At 43.7% G+C, this 20,971-nt stretch overlaps 1 protein-coding gene across 2 annotated transcripts in view; it reads left to right on the top strand.

Moving 5' to 3' along the window:
• Positions 1–4,321: 4,321 nt before the first annotated feature.
• LOC146797665 (calpain-9-like) overlaps positions 4,322–20,971 on the top strand; it is a 266,794-nt gene continuing 250,144 nt past the window's right edge. For both annotated transcript variants that reach the window (XR_014968511.1, XM_085624810.1), the window contains exon 1: positions 4,322–4,743. The gene's annotated coding sequence lies outside the window, so the exon portion shown is untranslated. The remainder of the gene's footprint in view (positions 4,744–20,971) is intronic.

Raw genomic sequence — 20,971 nt, 5'->3', positions numbered from 1 at the left:
TCAGCCGCGCAGGATACAGCATAGCATACTCAATTTGGTGATCGCTCAACTTGCGCTTCAAGGGGACAAATTGCCTCCGGGCTTCCTGCGCCTTGATAGTAAAGTCAGGGAAGAGGGAAAGGGAGGAACCCTCATATTGCAATGTGCCCAGTTCTATCGCCCTGCGTAATGCTGCATCTCTATCCCGGTGGTTGAGAAGCTTAGCTATAATGGGCCGTGGGGGAGCACCAGGCTGAGGTCTTGGGCCCAGCAAGCAGTGCGCCCTCTCTACCACAAACATAGCAGAGAAGGTTTCAGCGCCTAGCAGTGTTTTAAGAAGTTGTTCAACAAAAAGTTCCATGGGGCCCGTAACTGTTGATTCGGGTAGGCCCCTGATGCGGCGGTTACACCGTCTCAACCTCGCCTCTAAATCTTCTGCCCTATCCTGCAGCACGGCCAGGGCTTTCTCGACTTGTCACTGGGCTTTAGTGTTGTCAGTTTGGGCTTCTTCTGTTTCGGTAATGCGGCGCATCCGCCATAGCCAGGCGCTCCGCATGTTTATCAACCCTTTCAGCCATTCTGTCCATCCTGTAGGCCAACGCGTTGATTTTGGCATCTATAGCCGTCAGACTGCGCTGCATGGATGCGATTTTGTGTTTAATGTCACTCACCAGGTCATCTGCGAGGTTGTCTGAGTCAGCAATTGCCGAATCCACCACATCTTCATGACGCTTCGATTTACACTGCTCGAAGGTGAGCTTCGGTTAGGACTTGTCCGGTTTGGCCATGGTTGCGCTGCTGGTGTGTGCAACCGCCACAGTAAGTGTATGCCAAGGATCGTGCACCCCTGCGCACCGATTCGGGAAGACGTGCTCTATGCGGCCCTTTCAGACAGCGAAAAGCTAGGAGGACAATGGGCACAGGGGGAGGGCCAGAATCACAGGCAGCACTGTCTCTCAGCAGATATCACCCAAAAAAAAATTCGCCTCCCAGCCACACAGCATTTATGGCGCCAACAGAGCACAACCCCACAAACAGAGGCACCAGGCCTCTTCCTGCAGGCAGGAGCCCAATGTAAGAAAACTGTAGGCCCAGCCCTGACGATAGCAGGGTCTACTGCAGCACACCAGCACGGATCAGGCGTCCTAGTGTCCCAAGGTTATGTGGACAACAGCGGGGTTCTAAATCGCAGCAGATCGGCAGGGCCATAGCGTAGGCAGCAGTGACGAGCCCGCAAAAGCTCCAGTCACTCACCAGGCCCGTGGTCCGCAACCTCCAGGTGTGCTCGGCTCACCTTCTGATCTGCGGTGTTCAGGATTGTAACTGCAGCACACCACAAAGCCGCAATTCCAGCGAGGGAACGCTGAAGGCCCATGATGGAACAAGGTTTCACATCAAAAGAAACTTGCTCGTATGCAATCCTCTCAAATAACATGTAATACTGTAACCAACCTGTCCGTGAGTACTAAAATTACACCACATTTTACATAATCATATCTAGGGGAAGCTTTTCTATGTGGTGCCTTAATAAATAACCCGAGTGTCCTACAAATGGCCGCTAAAACGTGGGAAATCTTCTGCGCAGCCGTCTACCACATCACGTGGTGTGACGTTCTTCTGTCGCTTGGGGGAAATCTTTGCAGCTGTGCAGTAGCTTCTAATATGGCCGCTTAAAATGACATGCTAATGCACATGACGAGCTGAAACTAACCTATGCATGTACTACTAAGCTATTAATGTGAAAGATTTATTAAGTAAATGGGGTTAGAGTAGAAGTAAGTGGTATACAGTGAATTCATTTTATTTTGTATTCTAACATGTTTCTCTCTGACTTTATTAATAGTTCGCATTTGAGCCTTGGAGGGTGACTGATGTCCTCGTCCTTTGTGGCAACCACGTATGTGTTTTTCCTCTCTGCTCTCAAGTCCATAAAGTCATGGGACGGCTGCCAAACCCTAAGCCTAGCAAGGACATGGGAACTCAACTTTCTGAACTCTACGAGAGAAAATTAAAAGAAACATTGTACCATATATTTATCGATCAGAATATGAAATGCTTGTGGGAATAAAGCTTGTGGGTATTAAAATTAAGGGGAGGGGAATTAGACAATAGACTAAAGAAAAATATTGCACTTGGTATGGTGTGATGTCGTCACTCCACTGCTTGGCCCAATCAAATTGCGGGTGCACATGGAATTGAAACATTTGGGGGTGGATCATTCACTTGAATTTGGTATAACAGAGGTAAGTTATAGTTAGTTAGAGACACTTGATGCTGAGATGCTGATGCTATGCTGGGATGCTATGCTGAGATGCTGCCCGATTTTGCTGCTATCTGACTGAAGAATCCTACACTAGGGAAATTCACGGAACAACCGAGGAGGCACACCTAGGGAAGGGTTCGGACGTGCCCGAGCCGGAGAGAGTAGCACCAGAGAGAGGTGTAACGCTGGCATTGCACTAGAAGAGGTCACCTTTCCCTGTCCGGAACCTGTCCTGAATCCTTGACTTTCTGATGTCGGGGTCCTCACCATTCTAGGTAAATATATCTGTAGGGTTAATGCTCCGTACTTGTTCTCTGTCCATTCTCTCCTCAGGTGCTGTCATTGCAAGAACTTATTAATGCAAACTGATTATAAGCTAATTGTACTATTTTCCTGATGGAGATTTCTGGTCTATTCGTGTGTATTTGATTTGACCCACAAAATTATTAATTCAGATAAACTTTTAAAACTCCTTCTGAGTCAGTGGTTCTTTAGAATAAAAGTTAAATGCATTATTGTCTTTCCTCCCTATTCTAATCTACTACTAGATCTTATTGAACGTCTATTTACTCCGGAGACAGGAATGGTAAGAATACTGGTGTAAAGGTTTCCTACGGTAAAATAAAATTGATGACCAGTGGATATTTCCCAGCTCATTTGCGTGTATGAATGTATATGGGCCCAAATGAGTGTTGTGTGTATGAATGTGTTGAGCTGGTAAGCTCCGCTGGATCACCCACAGCACACTCGCCGATCGTGTACACGACTGGCTCGCACAGGGCTCCGCAGCACGCACGTCGGCCATGTCTCAAGGCCGCAAAGCGATGCAAGAAGCGGCAGCCCAGTTCTCCAGATCTAGTGACGCTAGGCAGGGTTGGGACGCCTCAATAGTTGCAGCGGACAGCCGGCACCTCCTGAACAGGCTTTTCGCACCCCTGCAGTGCTAGAGAAGCTGCAAATTATGTAGGATTGTGTCGATGGACGGCGGAGCTCGATCACCGAGCGGCCATCTTGCAGCTAGGCAAGCTCCGCCCCTCCATTTTTTTTCCTAACTTAGTGGGCGAAACTGGGCCTGTAAAAACCCTCAAGGTATTCCATTGTCTGCAATGCCATCTTCACTTACATTTCACAAGTTTTACGTTATCTTGCAGTCAATATGAGTACTTGCTCTTTTTAAGATGTGTTTCTGTATGTTGTTTTCTAAGACTGCATGCACATCCAGACCTTGGCCTCCCTACAGAGCGCACAGAGCAATAGGTGTCTATTCTAAATGTGAGAACGCGTAAGGTATGCAGATGGAGGACTTCAGAAAGATTTAAGAGAAAAAGGGCTTAAATGTCTAACAAAGTGAGAGACTCATACATGTCACCATTTGAGAACAGGAAAGGGAGAGGTTCTGAAAAAACAATTGGGGAGGAATATGTTTTCCCTACTTCTACGGAAGCAGAGACAATTAAAATAACGCCATATTTGTATTTAAAAATCAGGGGTCTCCCACCTATATCTCTGTTGGCACGAATTGAGACTTTCGAAGAAAGTAGTGTGGAGCAGAGAAACGAACTATCTGAGTCACTACAAATGACCCTGCCATTTACAGAGCCCATAGTAATATTTAATCCAGAGTCTCGTATTTTCAGAATTTCACCCAAGTTACCCAGGTCCATGCGTGATTTGCTGGACCAGTCCAAGTCTTTTTTTCAAATTCTGGGCTTGTAGTTCTATATTATAATAGGATAAAAAAGAATACAAGTCCCAGAATTCAAAGGAAAAAGCCTGGACTGGAGCAACACATTAGTGACGTGTTCACCTCATACATGGACCTGGGAAACTTGACACTGAAACATTTTCAATTCTTATTTTAGTTTTCATTTTTTCAGCCACGCTCTTAATTTTAATTACACAGCCTAGGACTCTCGTAAGAAAGCCCCGATTAGCTTCTTTGGCTACGAGAGATCCCCCACCTCTTCTCCCCACTTAAAGCGCTTCACTGCCGTGTCGTTGCTGCTCGTGCTGACTCTCCCCCTCCTCACCAGGAACTGTAAGGGTGACGTCATAGAGGTCCCAGGCAGTGGGCGTGTTGAACTTGTTTGCTGAGAAAGGGTTGGGAGTCTTGGGACTTCTAGTAATGAAAGCATGTTTGGGTTTCTGTTTGTACACGAAATAGGTGGAGCACGCATGCCATTAACACGGAAGCCCGCTTAACTCTACGAGAATGTCTCTGCCACCGTGTCACGCGTTTTTTTTTATTACTTGCTTTCGTGCGCTTTTTCCGTTCACTGATTAATAAGCGGGGGAAATGAAAGGACCTACATTCGAGCGACGAATGGAATCTTTGTAGTTGTTTAATGCACCTCAGATAGTTAATATATTTGAACGTATCCAATGAATTGATTTGAATGTATGAAACTATGGCGGTTAAAAAGTTAAATCTAAAATGTCCTCGATTTTTCCACTCCCGATGACTGTGATTATGGAAAAGAAGACTGATGGTCGACTCTCAGGTAATGACAAATAGCGGGAAGTTGTTACTTTGTTGTGCTATTTGAAATTACCTTTACAATGATTACGATGGCTTGATCGGAGACTGTGCCACAAGGGCATAGACTTTTCCGGGCGGATAGATTTTCTTTTCATGTGCTAGTGTAGTGGTTTCCATAGATCTAAATAAAAAATGACAAGTTCCATAATGCAAAAAAAATTGGTATGTGGAAAACTTTTAACTGCTAACTGGATGTCCTTGAGACCTGCAGACGTGGTAGCCACAGGATGTGTAGAACAGGTGTTAAACATGTAATCAATACAATTGTAGGGTAGAGGAGTTGGCCTAACGGCTAGGGCGGTCGACCTCTAATCTCGGGAACTGTTGGGAACGTGTTTACTTGTCACGAGTAGTCACGAGCGGAGCTCTGATTCCAGCTCGTGACTGACTCGTGTTGTGTAAAGAATGTTTATCTTTAAAAACATGGTAGAAGGTTGGGCGTGAGCGTGTGGGGGTTGAAACGGCATTCTGGGCGTGAACTGATTGTATGCAGACGTGCTATTAAACTCCACGTCTTGCCACATCTTCTTAGTCCGTGTTTCCTTTCTTTGCGGATACAGCGTTTCCTACACTGGCGACGAGCGGGATCTGGAACCACATTTAAATCCAACCCGGATTTTTTTTTTCTTTTAATTTGGGAAGCTACGATATCATTGAGAAGGAAAGGACTTTAAATCTATAAGGGACTCGGGAACCGTGGAAGGAAGACGAAAAAGCAATTATCTTACTTCTATACGTTTTCCTTGTACTCCTGTGTCCAAAGATTTTACCGGCTAAACACCATCGTTACGGATTAGAATCCTGGAGGAGCATCCTTGAAGGACGCACGCTGACGTGAGCGCAGCGCGTCAACATACGTAGGGGAAATTTATCTCGTTTCCTGGCAACCGGAGTACACATTCTGCATACAAGGACGCACGCTGATTGAGCGCAGCGCGTCATTAATACATGCATGGGAGTTGTTTCCTGGCAACCACTCGTAGACACATTTCTTCGACGAGAACGCATCAGAAGATCCTTCTGCATCGTTTCTTGGCAACATTAAACAGGATTACATACTGTGGTTCGTTTTCACGGAAAGCAGCTTGTAGGGTAATATTACTACTTCGGTGACACGCACACCGTGTGTCATTCATACTGTCATTATTCTTCATGCAATAAGTAGAAATATTATTTTATGTAGTTGTTTTTTTTTGTTCCTGTTTAATTATTATTGTTATCATATATATATATATATATTTTTCTTTCACCATGTCTGGCATTGTTCCCCCCTCCATCATTTCTAGCTGTTCCTGGTGATCCTCCCATGTCCTGGGAGATATGGGAACCTGTGTTCTTAGCATATGTAGAAGTGTTAGAGGGTGAGGAATGTGAACCAGAGAGGAAACTTTCGCTTTTGAAACATTGTTTAGGCGGAATCGCATTGAAAGAATTTAAAAGTTTACCTGCACTGATTAATCCTGGTAATATTAACGTGTATGACTATGCATCTTCACAACTGAATTTACGTTAAGGAAAAAAAAAAACATTGTAATGGAAAGATTTATATTTTATTCACGGAAGCAAAAAGATGAGGAACCCATTGAAGATTTCGTATAAGCTCTAAGATCTTTGGCTATCACTTGTGATTTTGAGCATATTTGTTATGAACAAGTGTTACGGGATCAAATTTTAATGAGGACTAACAATAAGAAAGTGCAGGAACGTCTTTGGACTACATCTGACATGTCATTAAACAATGCTATTGATATTGCGAAATCAATTGAACATTCGGAAAAATTCGTAAAAGAAATTAGAGGAAATGACAAAAATGATGTATTCAATGTTACTAAAGATTCTGATAAGCAAAGGAAACATCTTCAACAAAAGACTGATAAGCCGATAAAAGTTGATGGTAAAGCCAAAGGTAGAAAATACGAGAAAAACACTTATCCTTTACTTTGTTACAGATGTGGGAGTGACAGCCATTTAGCTGATTTTAAGAATTGTCCTGCCATAGGAAGAGTTTGTACAAAATGCAATAAGAAGGGTCATTTTGGAAAATTTTGTAAAACAGTTCCTAGGAAAGTCAATTACATGTATGACGATAACGATAATCCAGGAGATGATAATGAGCATGTAGTTAGCACGGTTATTAACATGTGTGACGGGGATGAGAATTCTAAGTTTCCCTCATGTTTCATTACTGTGGGTGACGTTGATTTAGAATTCTTTGTAGATTCTTGTGCTTGGTACACCATTGTTTCGCTAAATATTTTTCGTACCAATTGGCCAACGATGGTTTTGTCCCCACCCGATGTATCGCCAGGTGGATATACTGGACACAAAATTGACCTGGTTGGGTTTTTCTGCACAAATTTAACATTTTCCGATCGTCACATTTTTGGGAAGGTTTATGTAGCAAGATCAGGTTTGTCACTTCTAGGATGGCCCCACCAACGCCAAGTAGGAATTAAAATTGATCCTAGAGCTGATCCTCCTGTCTACGCAGTAGATTCCTGCGGTATCACTCACAATCAAGATCCTCAATTTGTAAATAGATTGAAAGGATCTTTTCCCGATGTTTTTAGTGGAGAATTAGGAAGATACAAAGGGTTTGAACATGTCATCAAGTTACAAGACAATGCAGTTCCTGTGCGCCACAGAGTGAGAAATGTTCCCCTTACTTACAGGGGCAAATTGAAGGATATGCTTAAGGAGTTATGTAGTAAGAACATTATTGAACCAATTGAGTCATCGCCTTGGGTTTCTCCCATTGTGATTTCGGTTAAGTCTTCAGGTGAGCTTAGATTATGTGTGGACCTGCGCAGTGTAAATAATGCTATTTGGGTGGATGCTCATCCTTTACCTAATCTTCATGAGATGGTCTCCACCCTAGCGGGAGCTCAAGTGTTTTCCTGCATTGATTTGGCTAGTGCTTATCACCAAGTGGTGCTCTCTGAAGAATCAAAAGATATCAATGCTTTCATCACACCCGAAGGGCTTTACAGGTATTGCCGCATGCCTTTTGGTCTTGCTAGTGCAGCTTCTGTGTTTCAGAGACTTATGAGGGATACTTTGGAGGGATTAAACGGAGCGATAGCATTTCAGGATGACATCCTTGTTTATGGTAAAAATAATGAGGCACATGATTCAAATTTAATAAGTGTAATTGATGCTTTAGCTCAAAAAGGTTTGACTCTTCGTCTTGATAAATGTAAGATCAAACAAAAAGAAGTAGAATATTTAGGACATACAATTAGTGGAGATGGAATCAAACCTAAACGCAATCATATTAAAAGTATTATAAATGCTCCCGCACATATGTCTAAAGAACAACTTGTAGCCTTTTTGGGTCTCATTGAATTTTATGCCAAATTCATACCTAATTTTGCCTCCAAAGTAGATCCATTTAGGTGTTTATTGAAGAAAAACGCAAAATTTATTTGGACCACAGATATGTCTAAAGCGTTTCAAGATTTAAAGGATTTCATAGTGAAAGCCCCGTGTCTTAAACCTTTTATGTGTGGCAAACAATGCATTATCATGGTGGATGCCAGCAGTACTGGGTTAGGTGGTGTTGTTTTGCAAAGAGACAATGGTAAAGAATGGGTTGTAGCTTACGCCTCAAGAGCTTTGAGAGATGCAGAAAAACATTACTCAGTTATAGAGAGGGAACTTTTAGCTTGTGTTTGGGGAGCTGAGCATTTTAGGACCTTTTTGTGGGGCACTAAATTCATTATTAAAACCGATCATAAGCCGCTTGTTTACTTAATGGCACCAGGTGGTGGACGTACTATGTCTGCACGCCTTGCAAGACTGGCTTCAAGATTACAGTCTTTTCAATTTCAAATTGAATATGTCCAGGGTAAAGCCAATGTACATGCTGATTGCATGTCCAGATTAATATCACCTACGGCTTTTCCAAACAAAATCAAAGAGGATGATTGTGAAGTAGCTTTTACTATGGGTGATATGAATTTAGTGTTTGGTAAACATGTTGGTTTGCAAGAAAACATTTGGTTGCAAGAAATGGGAAAAGATTCCGAGTTAATTAATGTCAAGAAGTATGTGTTTCAAGGTTGGCCTGATCAGAGGAAGTTATCTGGAGATATGATGGGTTTCTCTAAGGTTCAAGAAGAACTAGCTGTAGAGAATGGTTTGTTATTGAGGGGTGATAAGATCCTTCCTCCTTTTTCTCTCAGGAATACTATTCTGGGAATTGCTCATGAAGGGCATTTAGGGATTTCATTTACCAGGAGACGTGTTAAGGAATCTTTTTGGTGGCCGAGCATTGATGCATCAGTTGATCATTTTGTACGCTCATGTGTTCATTGCTCCAACAGTGACAAGTCAGCCGTGGCTTTACGTCCGGAACCTCATCCTGTAGAATTCCCGGTTGGTGCTTGGTGTAAACTTGGGTTAGATATCATTGGCCCTTTCAACATTTTACCTAAGCACGAAGCTTTTGGAATAGTACTCATTGACTACTATTCCAAATGGCCGGAAGTTAAGATGGCAAAGGAAGTTACCTCTCAGAGTGTCATTGAATTTCTAGATGAAGTTTTTTGTAGGGAAGGCATTCCTCAAGAAGTTGTGACTGACAATGGGCCACAATTTATTAGCAAGGAAATGGAAGATTTTCTCGTTAAGTGTGGAATTACTCACAATAAGATCGCTGTTTTCCATCCTCAAGCGAATGGTCAAGTGGAGAGATTCAATCGTGTGGTTAAGGAGGCTATTCAATTGTCTGTTAAGGGTGGTTTGAATTGGCGGAATGCTTTGCAATCCATGTTGCTAGCATACAGGACCTCTCCTAATTCTGTTACCTTAGTCAGTCCTTTTGAATTGTTAAGAGGGCGTAAGCCCAGCACTAATTTAATTCCTTGGTGGATGAAAAAGAACAGAAAGGAGTTCAATGATTTCTTTAAAGTGGATTATGAAGCGGTGCAACAAAGAGTAGGCTCATACAAAGCTAAAATGAAAGGTGAAATGGAAAGGAAATTGGGCTCATTAACCAAACAGGTGATCAAAGTAGGGGATTTGGTTCTCATAAAGAAAAAAGAAGGTGTAAGTAAAGGGATGTCTATTTGGTCATGTCCAAGAAGAGTAATTGAAACATTTAGGAACGCTGTCAGAGTTGAGGGTGGCTCTGTTTGGAATTTAAATAGGGTTTCTGTGTTTAAGGGTGTTATTACTCACCAAAACGATCACACTAGTAATGTATTTCTGGATTTGGAGCATAATAATGAACAAGAAATTTTATCTCCTTCCATTTCTGTTCCTGATAATTCAAGGGTTGGGCGCACTCATCGCCTCCCTGCTAGGTACAAGGATTTTGTCATGAATTAATTTTGTATGCTATTTAAAGTATTAATTGTGATGTTACTCTGTTACTGATGTTACTGTTGTTATATTGTTTTTTTATTTTTTTTAAGGGGGGAAGGTGTGTTGGGAACGTGTTTACTTGTCACGAGCGGAGCTCTGATTCCAGCTCGTGACTGACTCGTGTTGTGTAAAGAATGTTTATCTTTAAAAACATGGTAGAAGGTTGGGCGTGAGCGTGTGGGGGTTGAAACGGCATTCTGGGCTTGAACTGATTTTATGCAGACGTGCTATTAAACTCCACGTCTTGCCACATCTTCTTGGTCCGTGTTTCCTTTCTTTGCGGATACAGCGCTTCCTACAGGAACTGGGTTCGAGTCTCGGCAATGACGCTGAACATCCTGTGATTCTGGGCAAATCACTCCCCGTGCCTAACAAAAATGAATGTGTGTTCTCATGTAACGAAACTGGATATGTAAACCGCTGTGATACCCGATTTGGGTAAAATTGTATGGTTCGAGCTTTTAACAAACATTAGCAAAGCAAATAGGTTTCGCCTTTAGCCATCTAGGGGAAACAAACACTGGAAGACGAAGCCCACATGAGCTAATGAATGGAAAGCAAGCAAATGAGAGAGATAATAAATCCAACCCTGGTACGCAATGGGTGATCTCTAATCCCACTCAAACCTTATTACGAGTTTGGCCTTCTTGGAGCGGACCGCCACGCCCTCGCCTCGGTCCAAGACCTTCAGACCCATAGTCAGTCCGTACGTCGGATTACGAGTGGTAATACTGGCAGGTGGTGGTCCAACAGCGGTGCCATTCTGAAACGCCTAAGAGATCCTTAGAGAAGCACTGCCGTAAGCGCAACAAAGCACGTTCCAGCACGGAAAAAAATGCACCTTGTGGTTCTTTTTTTCTGTGCTGGAACTGGGGTTGCAGACATACAAGGGGGCACAACATGTGCCCCCCTGTGCATAGAGGCAAAAGGGGGCTCTATAGGACCCCCGTAGTTTCCTCACCACTACCCTTTTCATGGCGGGCTCACCTCCATGAAAAGGGTATGGTGAGGAAACTAAGGGGGTTCCACAGAGCCCCCTTGTGCTTGCACTGCCATGAAAAGCATCGCAATAAGGAAACTCGGAATATGCTTGGCAGTGCTGGTGTGGCACCGTCAGCATTTTGCGGCCTCACACTACTGCACTATTGCGGACGGATCACGGATCCACGGCCGTTGTTACAGTCCTGTAGCGGTCAAACAGCTCAAGTTGGAATATGGCGGTCAGACTGCTGCTGTGGCGGTTAACGCACTGCCTGAGCTCTAGGTCTTTTCACCAACAGACAGTTTGCACTGTCTGGTAGAGAAGATTTAAAAAGTCTTTAAATCTTAATTTAAAGCAGTAGAGCAAACTCAACTCTGCATCTTTGCCTTGACTGGTCGCTTAAATTATTGTCCGTTATGTGCAAGGCGAAATTTTAGCCACTTTCCTTTTGGGACAATCATCCCACATGACCCATGCCAATCTCTCCTCACTCCAGGACTATGCACAATGGCAGGCTTCTTTGTCACATTGAGGTTTATGGCGAGGCACAGCATTTCCTTCTGAGAGATCTAGGTATGAGGTGAACTGTAAAGTTTTTTTTTGCAGTAAGTCAGCTTCTTGGATTTAAAACGCAGGCATGGCTATGTGCTCTAAAGGGTAGCCCTCACTGTAATGCTTTTCATTGGTTTCCTTTGTAACCTTGTGGAGCAACTGGTATGTAAGTGGTATGATGTTCAGCATTCCTTTGTATGGCTCATTCAACAGCTTTATCTGCCTAATTGGCCTCCTCATCAATTTTTTTTAAAGATGCAATTAGAAATGCATAGACCAGCCCCCTTCCGCCATTGCCTTTCATGTGCTTTTCCTGGTTTTCCATTACTTGGATGGGCTGTCCATCAAGACTATGGTATTTCATTGATTATTACGTTTTCCCATTTGCGATCCCATTAGGTTTTGGTGAATGGACAGCAAGTAGTTATTTTGTTAGCAGGCCTCCAAATATCTAGTCGCCCACACACTATGGCGAGTCCTATTTTGTGTGGGAAGCTAATTTTTAAGACCTACTGGTCCTTTCTGGTGAGAAAGCTCGAGCTGGCAAAGAACAGGTGTCCTGTTCATTCTGAAAATGAATGAGCAATAAAGATGCCTTTAAACCTTGTTTTTATCTTGTCGCATTTTCTGTGCATTCAATGACAGGTCAAATTTCAGTTTATGTCAAATTGTCCCCGAGAATGGTGTTTACTTTTTCTTCTCCGACTGCAGAGTTAGAGGATGTTGTAATGTGAACTGTCTGACAAGGGAGTGTGAAATGAAAGACTATAGAATGGCATTTTTGTTAACACACATTTAAATAGCTTGTAAATAAAAGATACAAATATTTTAAAAAGTAGCTGTTAGGAAAGCATTTTTTTGTAATTCTAAAGTGTGATGGAAACTAAGATTTAATAGGCTCGAAACAAATCAGGACACTATACGTGGTGATGTGTAAATGATAAATATCTGCTGAAACCCAAATTCCACACATTATTCTTTGTACGCTATATAGTTTTATCAGTGATACTGCATGTCATTGGGTAGGTTTATGGCCATTTCAATGAAAAATGTGCTGTTTGTAAATGACAGTGTGCTACCACATCATGCTTCAGTAATATATTTATTAAAACTGAAAGTTTTTGAACATAGACTGCGAAACATTCTTGCCCAACCTGTTGACTTTGCTATTAGTAAACTAATAGGCAAGTCTGGTGTCATATATAGCCTGTATGTGGGCTAAATTCTAGTTATACGTGGAGTAAATGTTTTGTCAATTAAATCAAACAATTTGTTTTCTACAACAGACATGCTGCACTCACATATTTGAAGATGCTGTCATATGTGATAAAGAAAAAACAACTTTGAAATAATATATTTGCCTAGGTTCACGCAGTTTGAGACCAACTTATGGGTCAGGAACATTACAGTTAGGTTGAGTAGATTATTAAAGTCTCTAGAGACACTTGAATGACTGATAAAGCCAAAGGAGCCCCGATACCCAGATTGCATGCTGTTAAAAGTCCAATATGTTGCTTCATTTTGAGATCTTCTATTTTGGCCAGCCAGCTGGGACAATGTACAGAGCGATCCAGCTATTACCAATCACCTCCCAAACAAATTCTAGACCTATTGGCTTTGCCCATACTTGTTGCAGATGACCTGAAGATCAACAATACGGGTGCTAATGCCAACAACATTAGCAAAAGTGAGATTGATCTGAAAGGGCACTGTCGCCAATTAAATGATTTTCTTGGCCTCATTTCTTTCCTACCTAGAAACGCTTTGACAGAATTTCTACCTTTCCATTCCCCGTCTCTTTTGAGAGGCCTCAGTACAGAAGACTGGTATTGGTAAAACAAGGACAGTCTTGGAACATGGGGCTGTGTGCTGTCATTATTACTAGACTCAAATACTTGGTTTTAGGAGGTGGGCTGACCAGTATGATGTAATGTGGTGCATCATGGCACGTTAGCACAAATTCAGCCAACTGGTAATATTAGTTGTAACTGCTAGTTTGATTTGATTTTTAAAATATATTGTAACCTGTGCTTGAAATTGAATTGCCAGCATGTTAGTTGAAGTGAGTATTAGTTGAGTATTTAAAGGAGGCAAGAAGAATACTTTACCAGTAGAGCTTGGGTATGCTTCTGTATTAGGACTGTTGTGAATTCTGAAGATTGAAATGTATGGCTTCCCTTGAGAGCGACTAGTGTGCATAAACAGATTCTAAATCCAGTTATTCACATCTGTGATGTAGCAGCTCTCCCACTGTTACTACTTTGTGAGAGGAAGCGCTCCGTTCCCTTGTATTTTCCTGCCTCACTCAACTCTTCAAAACCGAGGGAGGCAGGGAAATGCAGGAGACGCCCCCTTGTCTGCTCCAGCTGTCAAATCCCCTGTCCACCGCAGGTTTCTGCAGACCCGTGCTGACAAGGAAAAATATATTATGCTGTCCAGGAGCTCTCAAAGAACTCTGAGCACAACATCAGCTCTCCACTCTATGTGAGAGCAGAGAGCATAATTGCTGTCAAGATGAAGAGACAAGGCACAGAGGCTCGTGCAGGACTCCATTTAGGATTTTTAGGTTGAACCTGGGCAGCGCATGCACTGCTCAGCAAGGCATGCTATATTCAGGTAGGGACTTGAAGCTCTATCCATTTCCCACCCATCTTTTTATTTGGCTCCTGTTACTGTCCTTTCTAAATCGTTGCATTTGATTCATGAATAGGCTTAGTAGTCCCTCCTTGGTACCGCCTTGTCGGCATTTGTAACCTCCCATGAGGACTGGACTTTTTACTTGTCCTGGTATATGGTCTTCTTTATCTAGTCTGTGAGCTCTATTTTCTTTAATGATTTTCCCCTATTCCACCCACAGCGTGCTTTCCTACAATGCAGCACTCCACCCGCTTTTATATTTTAATTAGTAATGGCAGGCCGCTTTAATTATAGAGGCTGCGCTTCTTTATTTAATTACTTTGGCAGTTCAGTCTGCTTTAAGTATAGCCACCGCGCTTCTTTATTTATTGTAGTTGTCAGCATGGTCCGCTTTAACTTTAGTGGCCGTGCTTCGAAACCTTTTTTTTCTTTTCTTTCAGTGAAAGTTCCCCATACCATGCTTTTACTTTAACAGTGGCCAGGCCCCTTTCTTTAGACGCTGCTCGCCGTATTTAGGTTACAGCGAGCAGCGCCTAAACAAAGGGGCGCTGAAAGCACGGCATAGGGTGCTTTTACAAACAAATGTTATTTATTGTTGTAAAAGCACCCCATGTTGTGCTTTCAGTTTAACTGCGGCTGCGCCCCTTTCTTTAGACGCAACTCACTGTAACCTGAATCAAAGAATGCAGGTACACAACCATCCCTCGAGTATATCGGAATAATCTTTCTGACTGTCAATACGTAATGTAATTTATAACAATATGGATCCAAACAGAGGCGCACAACAACTTCAGTTCATGCATATATGGTGAGGTTTAATGTCCCTTTTTGGTCATGTCCTCCCCCTCTGAGTCTGCATCCGCCGTATCATTTTCATTAAAGGAGTTTAAAATTGCACCCCATGCCTCCAAACCCTCAGAGACTCTGTTGTCTGTGTGAGAAAGCTGCGTATGACGTTCCTCAGCGATACCCCATTTGAACCCATATTTTATCCATAAAGTCTCCCTAATGAGTCTTGGACCCATCCATCCAATCCTAGGAGCAATGCCAATTGAAGGAGTTTATATGACGTCCTGAGCCCCTTGGGTCTCTTGATTCCCCCCCCTAACAGACAGGCACTAGGGGTCAAAGGGACAACAATGCCCACTATATCAAAGACACGGGGTAGTACCATTTCCCAGAATATATAGACCTCTACATAGTGCCATGTATGAAAGTGACCAGTCCTTCCCATAGCATAGACAACATGCCCCTCTACTCAGGTTAATTCCATTGAGCCTGGCAGGTGGTGTAAATTGTTAAAGTGGTTTAGTTTTAACCCACTATTGGAAGACACCTTTTTCACTAGATTACATGAATGGTTTTAATCTGCATCTTCCAGAAGCCCTTGCCTTATAATCTCTATTTGTTTAGTCCTCGCAGAGTGCCATGTAGAAGAGGGAAAGGAGATGTTTGAGGAGTCGCTTCTCCCAATTGTCAGCGTCCGTGAGCCAGCGAGCAGCGTGCTGGAGATGTGCCGCATAGTAATATTGGTGAATGTCTGGGATAACTAAGCCTCCATCCTCCATATCCCTTTTCAAGACTGAGAGAGCAACCCTGCCCATACCAATGAGATAAGGAGAGTAAATAGAGTCTGAAAAAAGGACTCCTGCAGGTAAAAGAGTGCATTTTTTAATTAAATATAAGCATCGTGGAAGAAAGACCACCTTTGCCACTGCCGCCCTACCCATAACAGGGGAGCGTATTCCAGAACTCAATCGTTTTAGTGAGTTCCCTACCACACGATCCACATTAAGGTGCCGGTGTTCCACCGCTGACTTAGTAACCATAATGCCCAATTATCGAAATCCCTCTATTTCCCATCGGATGCCCAAGTCCAGCAGTTGGTCCTCTGGTAATAGGGCCATTCGGCCTTGGGGAAACAACAGTGTTTTATTAATATTTATTCGTAGGCCTGATACCAGTCAGGAATCCTACAGGCTTTGCATCAATAACGGGACTGCCTCCGCCAGAGATCGAATGTATACCAACGCATCATCAGCATATAAAGCGATAATGAGTCATTCCAATGACACATATACCCCATTCCTCTAGCTCCTGGTGGAGCCAGATGGTTATGGGCTCTATGGCTAAGGCAAATAAAAGTGGTGATAGGGGGCATCCCTGCCGGGTGCTGCGCTTGATTAGCCACAACTCAGAAATCTCCCGCCCACTTTAATGCGGGCCACATATTGCATATATAAAAGTTGTAGCCAACCCCTGAAAACCGGGCCAAGGCCTATTTCCTGCAGCACCCTCATGTTATAGCTACACCTGACCGTATCAAATGCCTTCTCAGTGTCTAATGACATGCGGACAAGGTCAAGGACAAGGTCTAATTCCATGGTCTCCTCTAATACAGGGGTCAAGCACCATAAGTTAAAGGTCGTGCTACGTCCAGGCATAAAACTGCACTGATCCTCCTAAACCAAGGTACTGATGCCTCCTTATAATCGTTTCGCCAACAACTTTCAAAGAATCTTAACATCTGTGTTGATCATAGTGATGGGTCTATAGGAGGAGGGGTCCTCAGGATCCCGGTCCGGTTTCAGCATTAGGCTGAGAATTCCTTCCAACCTAGTTGGGGGTAAAGTACCAAGATTCTGTGCCTCCATAAAGATGGTAACAATTTTTTCCCCCTACGGACCAGCAAATGCATGATAACATTTCGCAGGGAAGCCGTCTCCCCCGGTGCCTTAGTTCTATTCCGATCCTGGAGTGCGGCTGTCACCAAAGTAAGTTCCTCTTCAAGGTAACGGGCATCGTCCGGCATCATACGTGGCAGTGAGGCTCTCCCTGAAGAAATTGTTCCTCCCTGTCGGGGCAACAGTCCCCAGATTCCCTATACACATTACAGAAATGTGTTACTAGGGCTTCTAGTATCTTGCTGCTCTGCGTTAACACCCAACACCCTTCACCCCCTCCGGGTCCCAAATCTGTAGGCTGGGCTGTATCCAGGCTAACAGTCACCCAGATTTATCCCCCTTGCGATGTAAATATTGCCGGCATGTGGTAAGGGCATGTCTGCCTAAGGACTCCTATAACACTTCCCCTCTAATGGCTGGAGGCCCGTTTCTTCTGTATGTAGCTGTTTTAGCCGCTCATGTCTGCTAATATCTGCAATAAGCTGTCTTTAACCCCACAGGTCATTCCGATACAGTGGCCACGTAGGACAGCCTTAAGGGCATGCATCTCAGTCAATCCCCAATTTCTGTCCAAATATGTCTGGAGTGCCTCTAGAAGCATTTCTTTGCAGGTCACATCAGTCAGGCGATCTGGGGACATACGCCAATGTCTGACAGCCCTCGTGTCCCTCCTCCAACCGAGAAGAAGGGCCACCGTTGCATGATCAGACATGTATCTACCCAGGTGTTCAACCCTCTGTAGTGCCCCAGAGTCTAGTCCTGTAATCAGGAGCCGGTCCAGGTGGCTATATGTGGAATGTGTCAATTAATAGCAGTGTCTGTGGATGCAAAGTGCGCCAACTACCAAGGAGTCCTAGGTTTGTCATGACCTGGGTCAAAGATTCGGTCATTCGGGGTTTGGTGTAAATTTGGGTGGATGGCGGTCCAAATGTCCACCTAGGACGCAATTAAAGTTGCCTGCCCACAGTAGAGGTGTGGGCAGGTGCTGTCTTCCAGCAACCTCTGTAGTGTTACATAGAAATGACTGTCGTCTACATTTGGTCCGTAGGAGTCCAAAATCGTTATGTCTTTCCCATCAAACTTGCCCTGTAATATGACATTGCACCCCTCTATATCTCCCTCACTATAAACATGACGGAACGGTACTCCTGGGACTAGCCACATCGCCACTCCTTGGGGATATGAGGAGTAGGTTGCAGAATATAATTGCCCTCACCACTGTTTGCTAACTTTTGCACCTCCATACCAATAAGGTGGGTTCCCTGCAAGCAGGCTATTTGGATCCCCTGATGTTTGAGATATGAGTGGACCCTATATCTCTTCGTATAATCCCCTAGACCTTGAACATTATAGGTAAGAATACATATTGCCTCAGTCATGTGTGAGTACAATCTTTTCTCGCCTCCAAGCTCGCGAGTCCAACAACAAATCTCCACAAGCTCCTCTCTACCGGTTCAGGCGCTGTGTGGAGGCCCCCAGGATGGTGTATTGCTCCATTGTGTTACTCTTTGGGGCCCCAGCCTGTTTAGCTTTTCCAATCTGTCACCAATTGGGGCAGCACCCCACCTGCAACCCATCATTTGCAACAAGGGGACTCAGCCAATAGATGCCTCCCCACACCACACCATCAAATGTCCGGACTCACTCTATGTATCAAAGTGGGGGTTCTGAACTTATCTGGCCACATATTAAAGGAGGGTAGCATTTGACGGGGCTTCTCTGACACATTGCCCCCCCCCCCCCCACACCTTAGCAGGGTAGTTCGGCAGCACCTTTGTCAGGCAAGTAGACCCTTCCTCATCACCGCAGCTCGTCGGGGCAGCTCAATCCGAATGGGGCCCAGGCTCCTCCACCTAGTGCCCGTCCAGGGGCCCACTCACCATAGACACGCCACCTCACTGGAAATCTAGGTGAGCTGCCACATTCTACTGCACCTTGCTAAACCTCTACTGCAGGACCAGCACGCAGGGGAGCCGCGGCTTAGTAAGCATAGTTTGTGGCATGGCCTCGGACTACGGCAATCTGCAGCCCTCGGCACTTAAATGGGGTGATGTCGCAAGGGAGGTCATTGTCGCTCCCACAATACCTTGTTCCTCATCGCCACTCTGGCCGAGGTACGTTTTCCGGCCCTGATCCACCGTGTTGGCGACTCCTGGCTGTTGGCCCCCTGGATTTCGCTGGTCTGGCCTTCACCCCCTTCTGCGCCTCCCGGATCTCAGTCAGCGAAGTCTTGTCCCCAAGGCAGCACCAGCACTCTGGAGTTGACCTTCTTCGCAGCAGGGCATGAGTGGGAGGCAGTCCCATAAACGGTGGTGTAGTGAGGCCACTGTACACCGAGGATATTCCAGGGTTTTAGCAGATCAGCCATGGAGCCGCTCAGGAACGCGGCCATCTTGCTTGGCCACGCCCCCTAGAAACAAAATATTGGAGCCAACAGGAGAGGGTTCCAGCAGCACTTCCCATCCAGTGACCTTCGTGCTGCCATCCAGTTTGCCAGCAAAATCTTGAAAATCACTCCTTTGGATAAGTTCAGTATTGAACATGCAGGATGCCATATGACTTTGTGGGAGGTATGATAAGAGAAATGTATTTGAGCTTTTCATATAACACTAGTGCTCTTAATAGAAAAGATGAAAAATGCTCAGTGGTTGTGGCCTTTTCAAAAGTGAACCAGACTGAGCCTAAAGATTTTGACTTTTTTGGCTTTATCCATGTAATATTGATTGTACGACTGGTGAAGAGAGCGAAGAAACCATGGCAATTGATAATTAAATTGATACTGAGACTAGGAACACAAAAAGTTGCATTCCAACCAAAGTGGAATGTAATATTTTGTTAGAATTGCCATTATAGTGCCTATAAATAACAGGAATCCGTCCCGCAATATGGAATGGCATAAAGTTAGTGTACAGGATGGAACGTGATAAGTTGGTGTATATTTATGAAATGTACTCGAGAAATGTCCCAGTGATGCTGCCTTCTCAGGCCAGGGAAATAAAAGGCCCATCTTGTAGAAACTAACCATCGTTAAAAGTAATTGAAAGATGGTGAAGTGAAAATGTATACTGAATTGATTTATATATTCGAAATGACGGGTTGTAAGACGCTAAATATTACAGTATATCATCTTCATATTGGAGGGAATGATAGAAATGTAATATTTTTTCAAACAAATATGAAAGTTAGAAATTTGTCAGATTGGTTAATACATTTAGGGAGAACAGAAATAACTTCTTTAATATGCACGTTTTGTAATGCTTATGGTTTGGTGTTCACAGAGTTATATATATAATGAATTGTTGCAGTATTATAAAAGTTTTAATTGTAAGAAATAATGCTACTTAAGCAATTAAAACTGCTGCAGTTAATTGTTTGATATATATAGTTTGCAAAAATGCCCTTATAAAATCCATGACTCTATGGTAAAACTTTATGGCAGTTCTGTAATTACTAAACACACAAAAGTCCATCTGGCTGTATGTGAACAAGAGGAGCGGGAAAATAGTCTGTGTAGTGTATAAGGAAAAGGAGGGAGTAATTTCCTTCAGGACAACAACCCTCAATCACCGTTAGGTGACATGCTTCCTCATATGGGTTCCCTCCTCACACTGTGGGGTGGGCTACGACTCCCCGAGGGGAGGAGCTGACGTGTTTTCTCAAAGGATGATAGCGTAGGAGAATACAGATAAATGAGGGCCAGAGTGCAGAGAAAGTAAGTGAATGATTTAAAAATGTATCTCTGGATCCACAGAATTTTTAATAGGTGGTCACAAGGACACGATTAAAAAGCGAGAGGGCTAAGGATTCAACAGATATAAGCCTAGTTCAAGGTCAACATATTTCTGCCATTTGTTTGTCCCCTAAAGGGATCCGGAAGCATTCATCAGGACCTTAACTAAATAGTCACTCTGCATATGTGATAAAAAAAAGGTAAATATACTGCCCACCAATGGAACTGGGCGGTCAGT

The sequence above is a fragment of the Triturus cristatus genome, chromosome 9 (genome assembly GCF_964204655.1).
Source record: "Triturus cristatus chromosome 9, aTriCri1.1, whole genome shotgun sequence".
Lineage (NCBI taxonomy): Eukaryota > Metazoa > Chordata > Amphibia > Caudata > Salamandridae > Triturus > Triturus cristatus.
Note: the sequence above shows the minus strand (reverse complement) of the source record. Positions and strands in the feature narration are given on the sequence as shown.